The following is a 24,122-nucleotide window of genomic DNA, read 5'->3' as shown; positions in this document are numbered from 1 at the left end:
CCCAAAACCGATTATGGGTCCCATAAAACGGGTTACAACCTCAAAAGGGCGACAATAGAATCAATGATGGTAAGAGACCATGACATCGACAAAGCAAAGCGCGAGATGATCAATGCCAGTCTTTAGCAGCTGAACTAGGCTTCTATGCCTATTAGTTACTCATGTTTCCCTGACTGCACCATTGCAAGTAGGTGAACCCTGCAATTGAGAAAGGAAAACAGAGCCAATCTGCACAAGCACCTGAGAAATGCATGGAGATTTGCCGAAACACAAGTTATGTTAAAACCCATTATTGTCGAACCCACTCTCCTACAAGCTAACACCCAAGAAATGTCTTACCATCAAAAAGAAGAATGGGCGACATACAGATGTGTAAAACCAAGTGTTAAGTCCTAGGAAATCAAGCAGAAATAGCAAAATGAACTATAAAATCACAGCAAACAAGTGAGCCCAGTAAATGAACAATTGCATGGCATCACAACTTGAGCATCGGTGACATCACAACCTAGCACACTAATGAACATGTCGATGTAATTGATAACACCCTCACATTCAAGGACCATGTAAAGGTTACAAAAGTAAGCATTTGATGCTATGCCATTGGCAATAACCTGCAAGAAGAGCTATATCATGTGAGCAGGCCAACTCTATCCACCACAAATAATCAGGCCATACCCGCAAACTGCAGGAGAGTTTTCAGGAGCAGGAATGTTTACAGAACTACAACCTAATAAAGGGCATCAGTAACAATATACTACACATGATGAAACACAACACCAGAATCAACATATCAGGCCATATCAGCAGAGATAAAAATGTTTCCTCTGAACATCACAGGAGATAACCCCCAGCCTTGAGAGACTTTTGAAATTTATGTTTTCTTCCTCACCGTAAGGGCAATAGCTGCATATGGCTTGCCATTATAACTCCTCATAAATCCTCTGTAAAGTACAATTGTAAATGACTCACCAGTCTCAAAATCCAGTAAATTTGCGATACCAACCTATAATTTGCTGGATAATGTGCTGCATAATCCAAATGCTCCTTGGTCCAGTAGCATGATGCTGCATTCCACAGTAGAGATCACTGTAAAAACCTGCTGGGTGAGTAACAGTCCACTGCACACAATATGTGCAGACACACATTGCAGTCACTCGTGGCTTCTATGCTGCTTCTAGAGATGAGAGCTGCTAAACATTGAACACGTAGGAGACTATTAATGAAAGGTAAATTTGGTTTTAAACAAAGTCTATGTTTGATTGTACTTTACTAATGACTTCCAGGAATCCACAAAGTTATTAATGGCAGGGGTAACCCAATTTATGAGTGCAGAGATCTCCACCACGACTGCAGAGTTTTCCACATCCGCAAATCCCACACAAAGGGTGGAATGTGGATGTTCCTGATCATTCAAATGCATGCCTGGCCTTAGAGGTTTGTGAACTTACACAAACCGATTTGTGGGTATACATAAACTCCTATTATTTCCCTTTCCAGCCTAAAAGGGTTGTAGTTTTCCAGCACTGTCGTGGCATAAATACTCTTTTTATGGTGGCAAGGCAATTGAATCTCTGGAGCACTGTTGGATCACCAGGAGTATGGCACAGAGCAGCCTACCGAGTACCAGCAGAGTACCTCTCTAGTTGTTAACCTTTCATCCTATACCTTATCCAGCTTACAGGAACAGGTTTTGAACAAGGGACTGGGTTTTGTCCGGACCAACCCCCCTGATTTATTCAAACTCCGCCAAGATTTGGCAGCTTTCTTTCGCAATCTGAGGCTCAAGGTTTTCTTTCAAAATCAGGAACCTATGGAGCATGTTAGGGAAGATACCACCTTTCGACCAAAATCTCAATTTACTCCCCAATTATCGCTGCTACCTCCCCAGATAGCGACTTTTGAACAGGCTGTTATTCATGACCTGGAAAACTCAGGCTTGGAACAATATCATCATTTCTCAAATATGTCCAATGCTGAGAAACAGGCCCTGAAGGAATTATCAAACAACAGGGATATCATCCTGAAACCAGTGGATAAAGGTGGTGCCACTGTGATTTTGGATCAAGTGACCTACCATGATGAATGTATTCGCTTACTCTCTGACTCCAGAACCTACCGGAGACTGGAGGAAGATCCTACTGAGAGTATCAGCAGGGAGATCACTATGATGGTTGAGGAAGCCCAAATGAATGATTGGATTGCAGGACATGAGGCGGATTTTCTTACTAACAAAAACTCCAAAACTCCATACTTCTATGTCCTGCCAAAAATTCATAAAGGTGTAAGACCCCCTCCCGGTAGACCGATTGTCTCTGGGATGGGGTCCTTACTCGAACCCCTATCCCAATTTTGTGACTTTTACTTCAAACCTCTTGTTCAAAAGCTGCCAGCATACCTGAGAGACATCCTGGACATTTTGAACCTTCTGAAAGACACTCCCTTTGATCCTGGAACTGAATTCCTTATAGGCCTCGATATAGAGGCCTTATACACTAACATTCCTCAAAGGGAAACATTACGAATGTTGGAAAACATCCTGTTTGAGGAGGAATGGCTATACCACACACCAAGAGCCTTCATATTACATCTTGCGGAAATAGCCCTAACAAAAAAACTTTTTGAGTTCGAGGGCACAATGTACCTCCAAACCCATGGCACGTCCATGGGCAGTGTTTTTGCCCCCAGTCTAGCTGGTCTATATGTGGGGGCCTTTGAACAACATACTGTCCTGGATACTACGGGCCCTTGGTTTTCGAACTTAAGGCTGTGGCGGAGGTATATTGACGACGTCCTGGTGATTTGGAGAGGCGATGAGTCATCTGTGGGACGCTTCCTTGAATGGCTAAATGAGAGAAACCCCCTCCTCCATTTCACCTCGACTGTTACTAAAACTAGTCTGCCCTTTCTGGACCTTCTTCTCGAACCAAGTGAGGGTGTCTTGAGAACAAGGGATTTTCACAAACCCACGGATAAGAATGCGTTATTGGCATACAGAAGCTTTCATCCTAAATCATTAAGGGAGAACTTGCCGGTGGGCCAATTTTTTCGGATTCGCCGAAATTGCTCTGACCGGGCTGACTTTGTCACTGAAGCGAATGCCCTGACATTGAAACTAGAACAGAGGGGGTATCCTTCAAAGACTATTAAAAAAGCTAAGAAACGGGCACTAAATGCCAATCGTGAATCCCTTTTGGTGACAACCAACCGTCCCAAGGCCAACAAACCTGTCTTTGTTTCTACTTTCAACACGGCATCCCAGCAGATCAGACGTCTGGTCCTACGTAACTGGAAGATTCTGAACACAGGTGGACTACACCTAGAGAAGCCACTTTTCTCATTTAGGCACAGCCAAAACTTGGAGGACCTACTGGTCCACACGAGACCGAGAGTCACTAATATGATTTCAGACACTAGACCAGTGACCGGTCTTGCCAGATTAATGGGCCACACGAGATGCGGTTCCTGCAGTGTCTGTACTTTGACATCCAATACTAAACAACTGGATCTGGGCCTTCGCACCCCCTGGGAACAGAGAGCTCACACCAACTGCAATTCCCAGGGGGTGATTTATTTGATTACATGCCCCTGTGATAAGTTTTACGTGGGGATGACAAGCAGGAAGGTACGCACGAGGATTACTGAGCACCGAAGCACTATATGGTGTGGCAGACAAACACCAGAATGACAGCCCACTTTTTAGAAATGGGACACTCTGCTGATGAGCTTAGATGGACTGTCATTGAGAAACCGAATTTAGGCAGATACATGGCAAATAAACACCACATTCTCCTACTTCGAGAACAGCAGTGGGTTTACTGCTTGCGGAGTCATGTCACGGGTTTGAATGATGACATCCCGCGGCAAGCATTGGGCAGACGTTAGGTTCCTCCTTTCTTCTGTCCGTCTGGACATGGAATGTTAGTATGGCTGCGGATTTACTACATACATTAAGGACCTTGTTAATTGGCACTAGGAGACCTGTTCCCTTGATGGTTATGAAACTGTGTACACTAACAGGGGGCTTACAATATCTTATTAGGAGTTTATACATATGCTGTAGATCTTCGAGGTCCCACGAGGTATACTTGCTGCCCACACACACATTTATATATATAAAAAAATCTCACATGTATATATATATATATTAAAAAACTTTGACTTGTACATAACCTGTGTTGCTGGTACAGGTTTGCTGTTTGTTTGTTTGGGTGGACGGGATGGCTGCAGCCAGTGATATACCAGTGCGGAAAACTAACGATGGAAAGACTCACTTTCCCAGGGCTCTTCGGGACTGCACGCACCTCTGAGTGACGTAGGACACCTTCCGACGCGTTTCCGGGTTGGGAGTGTCCGACGGGCTGGTGTCCGAGGCTATTTGAACTTTTTTCAACAGACCGCCAGTATCTACGCGGCGATCTGAAGACAGGCTGACAAACAAGGTGTTGTCCTCAGAACAGTAAGGAGCTACGGAGGGGCTCGGGGTGTTATTATGACTTGTTACTCCCTGAGCATGTGGCGTTATTCTTGTAGATGCCAAAAAATGCCTAATAAATATATATATTTTTCACTCACGATGACTCGAACCACGAATACTATTAGCAGAATGTAACAACAGACAGGTTGCGAGAAACCTTTTTTTCGCATTGTTATTATTTCTTTCCCCACTGCAGGTTGTGTTCTTGGGACACCTTCCTGCAGGACGCCATGTCGAGTTTACTTTCTCAATAAACTCGGTGAGTGATTTACATGATAGTGAGTTTGTGTTGCTCCTGGTACAGCTGTTTGTGGGGCACAAGTAGTAATCACACATAACGTCCGGAGACAGAGGGCGGATTCAGTAAAGGATGCAGAGTTCTTCCATTTACAACATTGCATACAAGATTTTTATTCTTTTTTACTTCATTACATATGATAACGGTGGGTGCTGTACTTGGCATCCCCAGAGACCATGGAGAAAAGATAGAGATGTTCTAGTCTGATAGAGGGGATGTGAGAAATGTGATCATATTCTGCTTTCTTCCCCCGTGGGGTTCTAATAATATACTCACAGGGGGTTTATTTACATTTTCAGCATATGTTTCCCATGTTGTTGGGATCCCTCCATACATGCTGATTCAATTAGAATCGCATGTGATCAGTTAAATTGGTACATTGACCGAATTACGGTATGACCAATATTGGAACGGGCAACAACACATGTCCTGAAGAAGACCGGGGTGACCTTCGTGGCACAGTAAGTCGGTCGAAACATGTTGACAAAGGCAGTATTAGGAGGGTTGTTTTGAGAATCATAAGTTTCTCCTAAAAACACTACCCATCCTCTTATTTCTTTTAATCCTGGTTGTGGAGCCTGTTAATAAAGTTTTCGTTTGGTATCCACAAACTAGTTTTAAACACTTTCCCTTTAACTGCACGTGTTGTGGACCTTTTCCAGTCACAGGGTGATATCCACTGATCATTATTTGACTTATATGTTTATATGTTGTTTAGTCTCGTACATTTGTCTTGTGGTCTTTTTATGTTAAACCCCCCCTCCCTATGCTCCGTCCAGAATGTGGCTACACCTGGGCGTATTGTAAGCAGACCCGATGATGAAGCATGTCACACACTTCGGTGTGTGAGTGAGGGCAGTATTCTCAAAACAAAGAATTTTTTTGTTATGTGGAATGCTTAGGGTTTTCCCTATTCCTGTTTCCTTTTCTTGATTTTCCTCTACACCCCTGTGCGTGTGTACAATAATATTCAGGGGGTTCGGGGTGTGAGAGCTTTTAGACACAATTGACCCTCTACTATTATTTGTGTTAAATGAAGGCAATTGAAACACCACAATATATGAAGCTGGTATAGGGGAAGGGGAAACTCCATATAAAAACTCTCTGCAAAAATAGGGAAAAATATTTTCCCCCTGAAGAATAAAAATAAAATAATTCATGCATTTGAACAGGGTATTCAATTCTTCCCCTACAGAGTTCTCCACTACGGAGCACACCTTTCAGCAATATAGGGTCCCAAATGGAAAATCACATGACTTTCCAGGAATCCGCATGGAAACTTGGACACCATATAGCTTTCCATGCAGATTTCTGAGATTTTTTTTGTGTAGTCTCATGATGATGGATTAAACCCAGAGCTGTGACTGGGGGTGACCGGGGGTGAGTGTCTGAAAAGTTTCAGCACTCTGTTTTTCATCTTTTTGTGTTTGCTATGTTCGCCGTAAGTGGCCAAGTTATGCCCAGACTTGGGTCCCTTGCTCACTTTGCCACTGGATTCAAGCTAGCCTGGCTGATGAAGGGTGAAACCCAGAAAACGGCCCTAAGATGCTTGTTTCTTGTCCAGGGAGGACCTGGCCTGGCAGTACGGGCTGGACTGTTCCCATGAGGAACAGGCTCAAGACTGATTTGGATATGGCTGGGTCCAAACTGGGGTGGCTTAGTGAGCAGAAAAATGATGATGGATTAAACCCAGATCTGTGACTAGGGGTGAGTGTCTGAAAAGTGTCAGCACTCTGTTCATCATCGTATTGTGTTTGCTATATTCTAAAAGTAGTAACTCTTCACCTAGATGTGGTTGTAAAACTTTAGTGCAGATGCACTACTTTTTTCTGATTCATACCAAAAATCTTTTATATCCTATGACACACAAGACACCATCTAAGAAAGGAGATACCACAGTATAACTATCTGGACCCAATGCACGGAGATCGTGTGATAGGGAACAGAGTAGACAATGTTTTATCTAAATTAAGGGATGAGCGGTACCCTATAAAAGCCATTAATGGTTGAAGACCTGCAGCAAGTATGCTTCATATTCAAAACATGACTATCAACAGATGATTCCGAATACAGGGTAACAACAGAAAACACCTGCAGCAGAGATACTCAAGTACGCGCTAGTCAAGAAGCACCCAGAAGACCAGTGCCCTGGAAGTAGTGGTGACTGAACAAAGCAGGAACTTGCCCAATTAATACATTGCTGATGCACAGGCAAGTGAGGAGTGTGAATGTAGCTAAGAGTGCTCACAGATGCCCAAGACTTGACAGGCACATCAGTGGATCCACTCATCCACTACAAGCTGCACAAAACTATCAGAGATGGAGTGGAATGTATGGAAAACTACCAACAGAGAAAATGACTACAGCTGTAGAGGTGCTCAGTGCAGTATGTCACTGTTTATCACATGTGCAGGTATATGATCCCAGCTTGTGAATTATTGTACATGGTGACTCAGTTCTGAGGTGAGCATTGGAGGGATGTCACACTTGGTAAGGATTAATGGAGTACATGCATCAAGGTATTCGCAAAAATCAGCCGTTTTTTGGATTCGCAATTCAGGTAAACAATGGGGCACATGCATCATTGTAGGATTTTGCACTTCCTAAATTGCGAAAATTAAGGAATCGCAATTTAGGAATTGCAAAATCCTATGCATCAAGAAATCCTAAAAGTTTTTAGGACTTCTTAATTTTCGGAAATTGCGATTCCTTAATTGCGAATCGCAATTAAGGAATGGCATTACATTGATTCCTATGGGCCTAGAGGCCCATAGGAATCAATGCCGTTTTGCATTTTTTTTTTTTGAACTCGCAATTTGTTGATGCATTGCAAGGGTGCAGAGGGGGGTCCAAAGCACCCCCCCTGCACCCCTAAAATGTATTTTAAAGTGCATGTTTCACACACACATGTCCTAAGGACATGTGTGTCTGTAACATGAAAGTTTAAAAAATGCATTTTTTTGCTTTTTTAAAGATTTTCGCAAATTAACACGAGGGTCAACCTCGTGTTAATTTGCACTTCCTATTTCAAAATTCGCATTTTTTTAAAAATTGATGCATTGCATTTAAGGAATCGCACAAATGCGATTCCTTAAATGCATTCGCATTTTTAGGAAATGCAAAAAATAGCGAATTTTCAAACATTGTTTCATGCATCCCAAAAACGTATTTAGGAAGCGCAAACGGCCGAATTTACCGATTCGCACCGTTTGCACTTCCTAAATAGGTTGATGCATGTGCCCCACAATTTCTTCCGATTACCTAAATTGCAAATGCAAATAGGGAATCACAATTTGCGATTCCCTAAAGCATATGCAAGAATCCTTTCCTAAATGTGCAATGTGCATTTAGGAAACGCTAATTAGCATCAACTTCAAGTTGATGCTCATGTGTTCATACTTTGAAAAATACGCAAACCTGCATTTTTCAAAGTGCCTTGTGGTGCACACATGCCCCGGCATGTGTGTGCCTTACAAGTGCACCTGTTTTGTGTTAGGGCGCCTCAGGGGGGCCTTAGGCCCCTAGGCACCCTTCCCTATCAAATTTGTGATTAACAATAAGGTAATCGCAATTTAGGCAATGCAAGACCATTCCCACTTATGGGCCTGGAGGCCCATTGGAAAGAATGGAGTAGCAAAAGCAAATAGCGATTCTCTAATTGAAATTGTGATTCTTAAGGAATCGCGATTAGAGAATCACTATTTGCATCTTTTTTTGATGCATTGCATTTTGCGATTACCAAATAGAGATTTCTTAAAAATCGTATTTGGTAATGGCAAAAACAAACTTTGATGCATGTGCCCCAATATCCTCAGTTCAATTGGAAATTACCAACTGTGGCTTAATGCACTATCATTAACCCTGACATTCTAGTGCATGTTTTTAAGTAGCTTCTACATAAACTAGATGTTTCTTGTGTTGGCCCTATGGAAAAAAGTATAAATGCATTCCATTTGTTGTACTCAAAGTAACAGGAATGACATTCAAGTAAGAATCAAATCAAAGAGACAGACCTTTGCACATAATGTTCTCGAATTCGTACAAACATGAAAGAGAATGTATTGAAAGCCTTGCTAAAACAATTTGTGTAACTTTTTTCAGTATCATCCTTGATTGTGGGACATGAATTTCGCCTTTCATCCAATCCAGCAGCAGTGATAAGGGAGGAGATGACAGAGGTGCATCAGCAGTTCTGCTGCCTCTTCCCACACAGAGCGTGTTTGTTTTAGCCGGGATCTCTTACAAAGAGGCTCAGTTATCACCAAGGATACAGATGTCCTTTTGCTCTTCCCAAGCTCACACTTGCACTGAGCAACGCTGGTCCCTGCTGTGATTAAACATTGCTGGCAGCTTGAGCGAAGAGGAAGTTGAAGAGGAAAGCTGCCAAATGCCTCTGTCCCAACTGCTGGGGAAAACAACAATAAAATGACAGGAACAGAAAAAAAGTTCAAAAAGATAGGTTTTGATGTCAGGAAGCATCTCTGGTGCACTCGATTTTTCATGTCAGCTAGGCGATATTAAATGTTTTGTCAGTGGTCAGGACGCTGAACGGAAACCTGCTTCCTTGCAAAAGGTTTCACAGCTGGAATGTTATTTGTGTACTAACCTTGCAATGGGCTGTCAGTGTCTGCACATGGACCCACTAAACCCGGTCTCTTGAAAAGAGCCCAAGTACCCCCTGGAGAAGATGGGGGGGTTTGTGACTGAAGAGTTCCTTAAAGGGTTGGTGGGAGGGTGACCATAGCCTGAAAACCAACAACAAGGACATTTGAAAAATGTTAGAAGTAGGAATGCATTTCTTCGTCAACCTGGTGTTACAGAATGTCTTAAGTGACCAGGCTCACACACATTAAAAGTGCAGAAAATGAAGCTCTAATGGTAATTAAATGATACTTTTACACACAGTATCATCAGTGTTGACTAAGTTTCTTTATTCTTGGAGCTGGCAATTAATTCTGCACTGGAACGCATGAGAACTGGCCTTTGTCTGTGTTCAGTTGCCCATTTCTGAAAACCATGCTAAATTTACTGAAATTTACCATGACAGATGATGAAAATTGGGACGATTTGATAAAATCAGGGACCTCTTTTAATCCTAATTTGTGGGCTGTTTTTAGGAAAATTCAGAGTAACAAGACATCTGCTTCTGACTCTTCTGTGCATGCATGGGTTCTGTCGGCAACTGTGCAGCAGTCTGCACTGTTTTTACTGCAGGTCACAGTTCCAGAAGGGACTTGTAAGACCTGTCAGTCTTAGAGTGGCCTTCTCGTAAACATTTTGCCTTCTACCTTACTCTTTTGCTGAATTAGCTCTTGTTGGCCTTAGGACTCTGTGCACTTCACCACTACGAATCAGTGCAGCCTGTTTGCAGTTATAACGTGCCAATTCAACTTGGCAAAATAAACCTTTTGCCCAGCCTAAAATTCCCTTTTTATCAAATAAATAACACATAGGGGATGCCTTAAACAGCGACTAGGACAGGGTGCATTGTATTAAAAAAATTGAACATGTACTTTTAAGTTTTACATGTCCTGGTAGTGAAAAACTCACAAATTCCTTTTTCACTACCGTGAGACCCCTACCTCTCTGATACGAAAACATCAGGTTAACTTGTTACATTTAATAAGTGGTAACTTTTGTTTGGGCGCAGGTAGAATGTCATGTTTGGTGTCTAAGGAATTGTAATTCGAAATTCTCTTTAATGTTGAAGTTGGAGTTCAACTCCTAATTCTGGAAATGCCACTTTCAGAAAGTTGTCATTTTCTTGTCCTAATCAGGTTACACCCACTGGGTGTGGTTGGTAGTTGGCCTTTGTGTATTCCTTCCAGAAAGCCACACAATAGAGCAACCAAGTGTTGGCATGAGGGGTCATCCTGGCTGGATGGGTGGGCAGAGCTGTGCCCAGAACCACTTGGACTTCAAAGCTGCTGCCTCAGCCCACACACAAAAATAACTGCACACCAGTCTTTTGTGACCCCCAGACATCTTGGGACCACTGCATGGAGGCAGGAAATTCCAGCCACTTCTGAGGGGGATAACGTCAGACATTTCTTCCACTTCAAAGCTGGCACCAGGTATAAAATTAGGACCCTCAAACCCACTCTTCTGTTCACTTCTGCACCTGCGGAGGACTCTCAGTAGACTGCTCTGCTCCACCAAGAAGACTGCCCTACTGCCTGGTGCCTGACGTGTGCCCTCAGAGGACTGCCCTGCTGCTTGAGACCTTTTTTTTTGCCTGGCTAGTATGCTGGCCACCTGATCAGAGCCTCAGGGGTAGAAAAGGCTCCAATCATCTTGAACCCACACCTAGTCCTGACACTCCAAGTGTTGCCCTTCCAGTCATGCACCCTTGGAAGTGCTGCACCCTTGGAAGTGGCCCAGAAAGCCAAAATCCAATACTTGAAAATTAGAAACTTTTCTGCCATGAATTGTTCTGAGAACCAACAGGAGACTGGGACCTACCTACCACTGAATTCACAAAATGAAAGGAAATGCAATTTATCATTTTCGGACCTGAATTTCAAATTGCATTTTTGGGGTATGTAAAGTAGTCCTCCAGTAGTACTACTCACTAGTAAAAAAAATGCTTCATTTTAACTAGTTGTTGCAGGTGGAGCCCACAGCAATCTTTGTTCTGGACCAGCAGTTTATTTCCTCAGCAGACTTTGATCCAGAGCAAGAGAGAGAAAAACACAAAAGAGGGAAATAAGGAGGAAGAGAAAAATAAAAAAAACAGGGCGAAAGGGGGAAAACAGGGATGGAAAGAACCTGCAAGAGTGAAGTAAAGTGGCAGGAAGTGACTGGTGGTGGATTAAAGAGGAATGAGTTGGAATGAAGACAATGCTGTCTTGGTATTTAGCACTATGACCCACAATAGTGCTGGCCAAGAACGTGTGACCAAAACGTTGGTACTAACATTAAGCACTAGGCCTTCTTTATCTTTTTTGTGTGAACATATTCACCACTGTGGCAGAGATCTCTCCACACACATAGGTATATGATTTTGAGTCAATGTGGGAGGAAGCAGAGAAATCGTAGGAAAATGTGGAATAATTACAAAAAAATGGCTAGACTTTATGGAAATGTAAAGAGGAGTTTAGTGGGGACATGATAATACAAACCACATAGCTATTAAGAGTAAGACTGGAGGAGGAGCTACGCTAGCAAGCAAGATGGCCGCGTAAGCTACCGGCTCCGCCGACCTCTGCCAGCAGCTCGTATATCCTGCAATCGATACTGAACTCACACCAGACTCCCGTGCACATGAGGTGTTTCTGATTCTGAAGGTGCAATTCCGAAATTTCCATCTTATCGGGTGACGAAGATACGCCGTGTTCCATTCTTGGCCCAACTCGGGGAAGCCGGGGCCTCGATTTCTAGCCCATCCGGGTTAGAGTTGAACAACATCGGCCGCGGGACCTCGGCTGCGTCCGGTCTCCCGAACTGGGACACAATTTGCTTGTTTTGGATGGCGACCCTGTGAACCGTTTACACCGAGGACACAGCAGCGTGACGCACCAGTTGCTGTGATCGGGGGCCTGACGCCCGGAGACTCCGCTAGCTTCCCGGGGTGGACGGGCTTGGGCCCTCGCTAGCGGCGAAGGTGTCGATATTGCAAGGCGGAGAGCGCCCACTGTTGTCATCGACTTCGTGTGTGCCTGTTACCCCGGAGTAGTCGGGTTCAAGTCCTGCTCTGTCGCTTCGCGAGAGGGGATGGAGGGGACGGAAGGCACACCATCGCTGCAGACCGTAATGGCCGCCATTGGGGCGCTCCACTCGCAGATCACTGCCGTATTCCAGAAACTGTCTGTAACAGTGGACAACATCTGTCTGGGACCAGACGACGACTCTTCGGTATGTTTTCAGCAAGCTGTGGTACCCGTGGAGCAGTATACGCTTGAGATTGGGGACCCCGTGTGGAAGCCAGATTTCATGTGCTTTGTTGATTCCCAAATAACAGCTAGCACGCCTGTGACTATCGTCAGCTTCTCCTGCTCAATCCCTATTCCGCCAACCATGGACATGGACAGTCTTAAGTGCCGTAACAAGTTCCTCAGTGACTATTGGAGAGATTCGCTATCCTTTCACACCTTTCCTCGCCTGATTTGTGGTTATCGTGAACTTTTATCCTGTTCTCGATCCTACTGCACTGACTTGAACTTTTATGAACGCTCTGATTTTTCCATTGTGATTGTGGTTTGGGTGATAAGGGCTCTCATAAAGAACTGTACTGGCCAGGGTTGAATCTAACTACTATGGCTTGATAAAATACCTTGACCCGATGCCGGGATTGTGACCTATAACGTTGCGGGAGTCGGGTGGTTTTTGCTGTACTCCCCCGGTTTGATTACATACTTTGCTGCATATTGTATTGATCATGTTTCGGGGTGGTCGCTTCTGGCGGGGGGTAAGGGAGACCGGGAGTGTGTTTTAATTCTCCTCCTCCGCTTCTTTCCTTCTTTTAGGGTAAGTTTCTGAGCGACAGGCACGCTGCTAGTGGGGTACGCCGTAGACATTGCAGGGGTGCAGGGTGGAGGGTTAGGGGGGGGGGTTATTATTTTGCCTTTATTTTGTTCTATGGCCCTTTTTCTTTCCTTTTTCCCTCTACGAGAGGCGGGCTATTTATCCTTCACTGATTCCTTATTCATCTGGGTGTCTACACTGGCTCTAATACTCCTGTATCTTGATGGGTGGGTCTTGCGGATGTGATTCGTACTAGATCGTCTACACGTTGTTTATCCTTCTCATATGCGTAATTATGATGACGTCACATGTTCCTTTATAATCGATTATTTGCAAAGCTACATCCCCTCGCCTATTACTGTACTGTATTTTATAGTATGACACCTGATATCTGTAATGCCACCTCTCGTTTCTTTAATAAAAAGAGTTAAAAAAAAAAAGAGTAAGACTTTTGCGATTCACAGTATAAACTTCAAAAGTTACTGCAGCCCTAAAAGTTTCACAACAGGTATAAATGTACTCCAGCCCAACTGTGTAGTAAGTCAATGTCAAGCACCACACATGGCTAACCATTGGTGCTGCAACATAAACCCATAGAAAACACTGGCGCCACTATATAAAAACATGTTTAACTTATCTTTACAAATCTTGAAATAGTTAAATTAATGAAACACATAACTTTTAATCAAGTTTACTAAAAATTGACTAAGAATAAAAATGTTGGGAGAGTGGATGATTGTTTAAAATATTGTTGAAAAGTAATCTTTATAAATGACATTAATATATTAAAATTCCTTTATTATATAATAAGCATTTTATTTTTCAGTTAGGGTTTTATAACATTTTCCTTTATTAGTTCTATGGTAACATTATTTATTTTACATTATCTAACACTTATACATAAAATATTTGGAATTTGTTTTCAAAAAAATAATAAACGTTATTAAATGTTCCTATATTTTACCATAGGGAGATTGTCACTCTGGTGGCAGAGATCTCCAACAACATGTAAAAAAACTACTGGTAGCAACTGTACATTTATACATTGTGTTGGACGAGGCTCCACACCACTCATTTGAGGACGTGGAGACATATAAATCTGTTCTTAGTTGACATTTTAGATGCAGAATGGTGAATAACAAAAAGGAGGTGTAGGAGCAGCTCTACATGTGAATAAACATACACATGTATATTACCTTTGTGAATCAGCCCAGTGGAAAGTGGAAAGGTATGGCTGGTCACTTTGAAAGAACCCGAGGCTACATCTCTTTCTTACCTGTCATTGTTCTTTTCAGGTATTTTTCTCAAGGGATAGACAAGGAGTAAGTATCCTCAAATATACATAATTAACTTGTATAGGAGAAAGCTGTCTTGGATAAGAATTACAACACTTTTCTAAAGGGAATTTGGTTAAGTGATTTAATTACTTTACAAACATTCATAAGTATAACTTCTGTTAGTTAGAATGGACCTTTGTTCGACTTCCAATATTCATAAATGAATGAATGGTTTATAGACTGCTACAGTGACCTCGCAAGGGATCTCAAAGCAATGAGATAAATTTGCTCAGAGAGATGAGCAAATTATATTGTAACAGAAATGTTAAAAGGCCACTAAAGGAGAGATGAGCTGGATGTTAATAAAAAGAGGAAATTTGCTCCACAAACTGACTGTGTGAAGAAAAAAGACCATCTACCTCCATGAACAAGATGGATTAACAGAATCTTCAAAAGATGCACAGAGGAAGAGTGAAGAGGCTGGGTAGTTTGGGTCCATTCAAGCACAGCTGGAGAATGATGTGGCCCCATCCTTTCTGTAGTGGTTTGGAAAATGCAGACGCTTTTAAAGACTATACGCTTGACCTCTGACAGACAGCGTAGATCAACCTAGTTTATGATGTAGTTCAATATTATCAAACTTGGCAATTTGTCATTTCAGAGAGCTGACTGATGTATTAGATTTGTTAGTTTTCTCGGTAACTGAACTAGGAAGGCTGTGAATTAACTAATGTTACCTCCTCTGAGTAAGTGTCTGTGATTTGGTTCATAGATCGCCAACTTTTGATATGAAGGATCACCAAAAACTGCAAATTATGTTGAAGGTTTTCTCGATAAGGTGATCTGTAGTGGATGAGGTCTTCAAGCCCTCAAAGTACCTAATGCGAGCTGTAGTAGTTTTCTTTTACATTGTTATCTGTGATTGTGAGAGCTTCAAGGGTCCTCTCTTCCTCTGATGGACCTTCCAACTTTGCAAAAGACCTACAGGGGATGGACCTCAGGATTTCAAAGTATACTGTTTGCGATTCATCTATTCCTTGACTGGAATTGTTTTAGATTCCTGACCAAGAATGGTAACCAAGGTCTGTGGAAATGTTATATAAAATTTCGTTTTTTTTAAGATGTCAATAAAACTAGGAAGCATCTGTTAAGATCGACGAGTTCCAAGGCTCAACATTATTTCAAAAGCACCTACATGGTATGCTTTTACCTTAAGACCCAGGCCTCATAGAGAAAGACCACCGGCTTTGAAACTATAATAACCGTAATACTGTTGTACAAATCACTTATCAAAACAGCACAGCACTCTTCTCCACTTAAAAAAGGAGGAATCAATCCATTCTCCTAAACCTAAGTACTATATGATATTTCTTGGGTTTTGTAGGTCCTATAAAAATTGTCTGTGGCGTGCAGGAGTCTGACATGTTGACAAAGAAGAAAATATTTTTGTCTAAGGCCTGTAAATTACCAAGAAGCAGGTAACAGGAGTTTCCAGTCTCATCATGAATTACATGTTATGGTTATTTACATGACCATTTCCAGTGCCCAAAACTTGTCATAGCCATTATTTCCCCATGGACTTACTGCGACCACCTTTACATGATTTCTAGGCAGGAAAAAATAGGACTTTAAGAGCCTACATTGTTTTCCAGAATGTGATTGCTAAAAACATGTCTAAAAAACAGAAGGCCAGCCAGTGCGAATTCCACGCTTTGCATATAGTACCATCAGATCAGATGCATAAATACATTCTTAAAAATAATCTTCGCTCTCCAAGTAATTTTTTTTTTTTTTTACTGAGAAGAGAAATATAATCCAGTAATTGATGAGCGGCAGCCGCTCGTACTCGTGGCAAAATAATTAACAGTAATATGCCTGCAGTGTCTGTTCCAGCTCTAACCGGTGTTGTAAACAATTTAATGATGTTTGATGACATCAGGAAGCAGCTGTTGGGACTCAGACTGACATGGAGTGATATACAGAAATGTTTTGTGCCTCCAGTTTCTTGGGAATGTTAATTTTCATCACTGTGCATGCCACAGCTTAAACGAGTGCTCCGGGGTTCTCCTAATTCCACCGTACTTGTCTGAGGTGGGTGTTATGTCATTTATTCATTTGTTTCGGGTATATGATTTAGCATAGCATTAACTCAAAGGAGTATGAGAGCTCGATACATAGGTTATGGTACGTATGGGGGATCCAGTTGAAAAAAGATTAGGGAAACACAAATGTGATGAGGAAATAGATGGAAATCGTGTGACTGTTTTCTTAAACATTGCATATGTTTACAATTGGAGGCTTTAAGAGATAAGGGACATATGTATGCATTTGCGATTCCCTAATTGGGATTCCCTAAAAATCACGATTTAGGAATCGCAAAACGCATTTCTCATACATACAGAGTCATTTGCCCAGAATCAGACATGTTTCGGTCACATGTCGAACCCGGGGATTATAACCCAGGGGAAGGGGCAGACAGGCCTTTAATTGCCCAAGCATTGTAATGAAACTTGAGGGGGGCCCCCCTGTCAGGAGCTCTCAGCTGCCACCAGTGCACAGTGCCATTGGGGGCCCCTTGGAGCTCGCCCCCACCTACCTCACCATGAGGGCTGCAGGGGCTTTTGTTACACCACTGTTTCCATGGTGGGTTGCAGCCATTGTGGACGGTTTCGAAAGCCCAGGGCCGCTCCTGCTGCTTCTGTGTCTTTTCTCAACTCCATGAGGTTAAGTGCAGCAGGGATGGAGACTTTAAGAGAAAGCGAAAGAGAGTGAGGGAGGTGGAAGGTAGAGAGAAACCAACCAGAGATGGAGAGGGAGAAGAGGAGAGATAATAGATGGAGAGAAAGAGAAATTGCTCAAGGAGAAGAAGGGAGCAGGGGTGAAATGCAGGCCTCTGCGGCAAAGGGGAGCTCTGGCCTTTCAAAGGGCTTCCATCAGCCTGTTGCCAATCCAAATCTGTGAGATATGAGAGATTCAGGGGCACCTAAATGGATTCTGCAGGGGGCCTCCATAATTTTGAGTTATGCCACTGGAACAGGCTGGGTTGAGCATTTTTGACAGTGCTGCTTTTGGTTCTCCTGGCTGATTCTGCCCAGGCAGGGCTTTAAGTGGGCAGGGTCCTGTTGGTGCTCAGCACTGGCAGTTCCAAAAAGCAGGTGCTGAGACGGGTCCCTATTGGGCTCTCCATTGTTATCATCACCCTCAGGATGAAAAAAATAAATCTTAACTCTGTAGCACCGTTCACTGCTTTTGATGTGACTTAAAAGAGACTCGTTATATTTTTTTCACAGTCTCATAATTTCCGAACTGACGCATTTTCAATATGCTCTACAATGAAGCCATAGTTGTTGCTTATTTATCATTATTCCAACTAAGCACGAGCTGGAGAGATGCAGGATACCAGATCATGTAAATAGCCTGACTGGACACAATTTATTGACTGTAATCGACTGGTGGAAGCCTTTAAATAAATGATTTGTCTAAGAAATGATTTGAGGCTATCACTGGCAGAATAATAAGGACCATCACTTGACTCAGATGCCCTTCATACACGCAGATACACCCAAGAATCTGCAGTTTGGCTGTATATCCATCCCTACTGCCCTGAAGAAGACCTGCCCTGACGCTTATTACAAAGTGCGCAACCCACGGGTTTGAAACGTCGACCCATCCTATATGTCTGCACAAGGCTTATGATCACAGCTTAACTTGTAAAGGATCCTGAAGCATATGTGCAAAAATCATAAGTACAAAATAGAAATCTAACCCTCCCCTATTGATTGCACGTTCATTTTTGTCTTGTATATAGTGTACTGTCTATATCACCAATCATCACATGTCACTGTTTCACCACAAGTCACTCAACCCCTTTTTCAAATGGATTTGTGTAACGCGACAGCCTTGAATATTTGGTATTCTTTAAATATATCATTTGAAATCTCAAATTGGTGTGTTTTATACCCTTTTCTTTACTAGAATCATTGATATGTGTTACATGTAAACCATATGTGTCTTGAACATTTAAAAGCAATTGAGATTCCCGACAGAACCATTTGTTTTGCTTAATACGTATACCCAGGTTCTGAGGTAACCCGGGTCGCCCCATTATTTTTTCTAATATGTATCTTATGCAAAAAAAAAACCACTGACAAAGTCAATAGTCCTGGCTTACTACCTGTATTATATATCTGGATGTGATCACAGAAGCAGAAAAATACCAGGTGGAGGGCACACTATGCTAAGCACAGATTTTCAGCATATTTGTTTCTAAGCCTCGCCCTTAATTATTTCAGCCATGCCCCATTGAGAACCCCCCCCCCCCAGTTTTTTCATCCCTGTGACCAGGGCTGTATCATAAAAACTAAACAACGCCGGAGGCCACAGTTTTGAGCCTAGTATTGTTTGAAATGGTTGAAGAGCTGTAGCAGTGCTAGTTAACCACCTTAGAAAATGGTAAAAGGTTGATTATCACATAAAATTTCAAGGCAGGTGCGACAATTGTCTGAAATGTTGCGTCGTTTGTTGTTATACATAAAGTAAACAACTAAACATAATACTTTAACTTTCACAAAGCAAAATAGCAACACAATTTAAACAAAACATGGCATATCACAACAAAACAGTAAAAATCCAATGCAACACAAAGACTGTATACAACTAAACATAGTAGCATTGTAATACCGCAGCACAAAAAATAAAAAAACACGTCACCAGAACAACAAAATACAACACAGCAAATGTGCACAACCATTCTTGTCACACGTTACCACCTCCAGAACACTGTTTTTATAATACCATGATAAAAGGTGTTTTTCAATAAATCCCCAGATCTCCTGGCTCAAGACACCTGGGGCCCGATGTAGGTAAATCCCATTTACCGATTTTGAAATACCGAATCCTACCGAATCGGTATTCAAAAATCGGTAAATGGGATGTAGGTCCCAACATCTGGATTCGTTACCGAATCCTTAACAATTCTTTAATTACCGATTCGGTAAATACCGAATCGGTAATGCCCATTCATTCCTATGGGCTTTGAAGCCCATAGGAATGATTAGGCATTACCGATTCGGTATTTACCGAATCGGTAATTAAAGAATTCACAAGGGTGCAGGGGGTGTCACTTTGACACCCTCTAGCACCCCCAAAACGGGCATGTGTGCAATGTGGCACACAGACATGCCCTAAGGGCACGTCTGTCTGTCACATAGCACATGTGTACATGCACAGATGTGCATGTACACAGGAATCAGTTTTTTACCATGGATTTGTATTCCATGGTAAAATACCGATTCTGTAGGCCATGTGCTGATGGAACATTGGCTACCTACATTGCATTTTCGGTAGTTCTACCGAATCGTCATCATTACCGAATCGGTAAATATTACCGATTGGGTAACTTTACCGATTCGGAAATGATAACGATTCGGTAAAATTACCGAAAATGTGCCCCTACATCTCGATAGCCCTTTACCGATCGGAAACGGCCGAAAATCGGTATTTTCGGCCGATTCCGATCGGTAAAGGGCTACCTACATCGGGCCCTTGATCACATCTCTTCCTTAGACTATTACTGTAAAAATAGTTTATGAAGGACTGGTGCCTAAAACAGAGAAAATTGGTACTGGTGGTCATGTACCATGGCAACCTTGGTATACAAGAGGGCCAGCATCCCTCTCATCGCAACAGAAGCCTTCTGGTTCTCAATGAATGTCACCCCCACAGATCTATTGTTTTCCTGTGCTCATCTGTTAGAACCACTTTTCATGTGGCTGAAAATAGGTCCATTGTTGGTAACTATTGGAATAAGATCAATATTGTTATTTAAAGGGTAACACCATGCAAAAGAGGGGTAATCATATCCAAACACAGGCATGCAAAGGGAAGATGTTTACTTCTTGTTTTTGATATTTTTGATCATCTGGTGGATGCTGCAGCACGGGCGAGTTGTCCTCGGTATTGTAAGCTACCATTTTCAGCCTACATCATTGTGAACGATTTGTCCCTCCACGAATGCTGTGTTCGTTTGATAGCTTAGCACACATTTGTTTCCTTGGGATTCACTCAATAAAGTGCATTGATCCTTACTATGTGAAGCATGAGTCAATCACACATTACTTATAAAAACAGAACTCAGGACAGATTGCACTCATTGTACTGATGACTGAGCAGTTTTGCATTTGTGACCGGGTAACATTACATGAGCCTAGACTGAGTACTTCAAAATGTAAAGTTTAACCTTGCACTTACCAATGAGTGGAGATAGGATTTTTACCTTCATCAATCCACTTCAATCATATGATTTATTTCTAGAGTGCTTCTGATGCTGGATGCTACAGACCTCACGGGTACATTATCACTCCAGAGCTAATGTTGCAGTGCTTGAAAAATTAAGGCTTGATCTTTGAGTTCTGGGTGGTGACATCCTCTCCTCTGACAGGGAATACAATAGTTCTCTATCATCTTAACTGGCAGCCTTAGTATCTGACGACATCAGCATAATGTTTACAGATGTTTCAGAGGTCATCATGATTCCTGCACTGCACGTGGTCTCAGTGTGCAAGCCCTAATTGTGAAAAACAAAAAAAATTATAGGTGGAATTCTTGAAGTAAATGAAGCCACTAGTAATTACTTTGGCCACATCCATCATTTTTGTCCATTATGCCACTCTATGTGGGGACTATCCATACGTAAATCAACTTTGGATCTGTTCCTATTTTGAGAGACGTGGCCTTGCAGGTCGTGTTGGACTGTTCTTATTGAAAATGGACCCTGGAGTTTCTCCTGGTGTATTAGGGCCATTGATTCTTTTCCCTGTCAGTGATGATATTGCCATATATCACCTCTGTGATCGTGCTGATCCTGTGTTGGATGTACTTCCTTGTCAAGGGTTTCTACCAGTAGAGTCATCTGAACTCCAGCAACAGAAACTCAAGGCAGGTAGGCATGGCATATAACATTTTTAGCAGATGTTTCCACATTTAAATGACCCCCCCACCCTGAATATAGGTAGGTGAATCTCAGTGAGGATTTGGATTTCTCTAACTCAAAGTAAAACACATATACAAAAATTGGTAAACTTGCAGTTTAACATAATGAAATTAAGTGGAATAGGAATCAAAGTTAGAGTAGGATATAGGTGGGACAAGAGTGCCAGGGCTTGGATTATGAAGGAGCATGGGGACTAGAAGGTATTAAAGTGGGCTTTTGAGCACTGTAAGAAACTTGGTTTGTTGGTTGACTAGGGTGTGAACTCTGGCCAAGCAGCAATTACAATCTTTGTCAGGGTGAGACTTAAACCAACCCTAAATTAAACTGCTGTGCGGAGCAGTCTGGCTTACCTTAGAGGAAATGAGTAAAGTATTTGTGCAACACTTCAAACAATATTAAAGTGAAAACACCACACAATGAGGATCCCACACTAAGTTAGAAAACAGAGTAGTTTTTAATAAACAAAACAAGACTAAAACAACAAAAATCCAATCAGTAGGCCAGAGATATACAATTTGAAAGATTATAGTGAAAATAGCGCCTAAAAAGCACACAACTTCAACTGTGGATATCTGGTCATGGCGGACTGGGACAAAGTCACGTGATCATGCCAACCACGATGGAGAGCAGGCAGGCTTCAGGCCTATAGGTCCACTGAACAAAGTCCCTTAAATCCTGGTTTGCAGAACGTGGAAAGGATCCGCGTCAAAGATGCATCACGCAGCTGAAGCAATGGGTCGATTCCAAGATGCAATGAGACTGAGGTGCGAGGTCTTATTGCATCATTGTCAAAGATCCCATTGTTGAGGGCTTGCAATGTGAATTGCAGAGGCGGGGAAAACTCGCGCAGTCAGGGCGATCTGTTGGTTCTAAGGAGCTGCAAGGCTGCAAGGTGGAGTTCAGCGTCACCGTTGAGACTGCCGTCGACGAGCGATGTAAGAGCCTGCGCCAAAGATGCATCACACAGCTACAGTTCCGATGGGCAATGGGCTGCAAAGTGATGTGGGTCTTTGCAGCTGTTCCGATCCACACAGCAAAGGTGATGCGTGGGTTCTGCTAAGGGTTGCACCACCTAGCAGGTGATGCATCAGTCCTGCTGTTTTCCCAGAGGCTGGCAGAACACCTTAGGCCCACTTCGAAGGGTCCAGGACTGGAGTTGTACCCCTTCGCAGGGTAGACTTACAGAACACAGAGTCCCGGTGCAGGAGGAAGGTTTTTGGATCCTTCTGTCCTTGGGGCTCAAGTCAGGAGGCAAGCCAACTAGCCCTTGTAGTCACACTGGGTTTCTGGGTTCAAGAATTGTAGGTCCAGTCCTTCTCACCCAGGCAGGAGGGTAGCAGGTAGCAGGTCAGCACAGCAAAGCAACAGCACAGCAAGACAGTAATCTAGCAGAGTAGCAGTCCTTCAGCAGCACAGCACCATAGTCCTTCATATTCATGGGGTATCCACAGGTCCAGAAGTGTATTGAAGAGTTGGTGTCTGAAATCCAGTATTTATACTCAGTTGGGCCTTTGAAGTGGGTGAGAAGCTTCTACAGGTTTCCATTTGAAATCCCCAGTCATCCTGCCTTGCCTGCCATGGGTCCAGACTAACTACAGGGGTAGTCATCCCTTAATGTGGAGACAGGGCACAGCCTATTCAAGTGTAAGTGGTGCTGTGCCCAGCTCCTCCCTTCCATCCTGCCAATGATGACCCATCTGGGTACACGTAAGCTCCCTAGTGTGTCTGGATGTCTTGGAAGAATATACACCACTCAATTGTCAGCTGCACCCAATGATGTGACCCATGTAAAGGCCATTGTCACTAAATAACTTAGGCAGGAAAGTACACACTTTATAAAAGTGGCATTTTCCAAATTGTAATTTAAAATCTGACCACACTATAACTTAGGATTTTTCATTACAATTCCAAAAACACCCAATATTAACACTGTACCTGCACCCAACTGGAATTTACAGCCTATTAAATGTAATAAGATAACTCCAATATTAGTCTATAGGAGATGTAGGGCTTGCAGTAAGGAAACATAAATGTAAGAGTTTTCCAGTACCAGAACATGCAAAACATTTTAGTACAGTTCGACCATTTTAAATTCACTACACCCTGCCCTTTTGGCTGTCCAGGGCCTACCTTAGTGGTGACTTTTATGTAAAGGTTTTTTTTGCCTGTTCAAAATGACACCTTAAATTGCACACAAAGGCTGCAATGGCAGATCTGAGATATGTTTAAAGTGCTACTTAAGTGGGTGGCACAATCAGTGCTGCAGACCCACTAATAGCATTTAATTCACAGGCCATAGGTAACTGTGGTACTACTTTGCCAGGGACTTACAAGTAAATACATATAACAATTGGGTATAAGCCAGTCTTCCTGGGAAAAAAGTGAATTAACAGATCTTCTCTGGGGCACACTTATTTCATAGTAAAACTGGGCCACTCAGAATAGGGGTTTATTGTGATGCCAAAGTGTGCACATTGTAGAGTGTACTGTATTTTTGTTTTAATTCTTGAAAGTAATTAATTTAAGAGTGATCATAACACAGCCTGCAGAGTTGAGCTTCTAATTAAGTCTGAAGAGACCCTCATTTGTTGGATCTTTAGAGCATGATGATGCCACGAC

The sequence above is a fragment of the Lissotriton helveticus genome, chromosome 9 (genome assembly GCF_964261635.1).
Source record: "Lissotriton helveticus chromosome 9, aLisHel1.1, whole genome shotgun sequence".
NCBI classification, from domain to species: domain Eukaryota; kingdom Metazoa; phylum Chordata; class Amphibia; order Caudata; family Salamandridae; genus Lissotriton; species Lissotriton helveticus.
The sequence above is the reverse complement of the archived record's forward strand: the minus strand, read 5'-3'. Positions refer to the sequence as shown.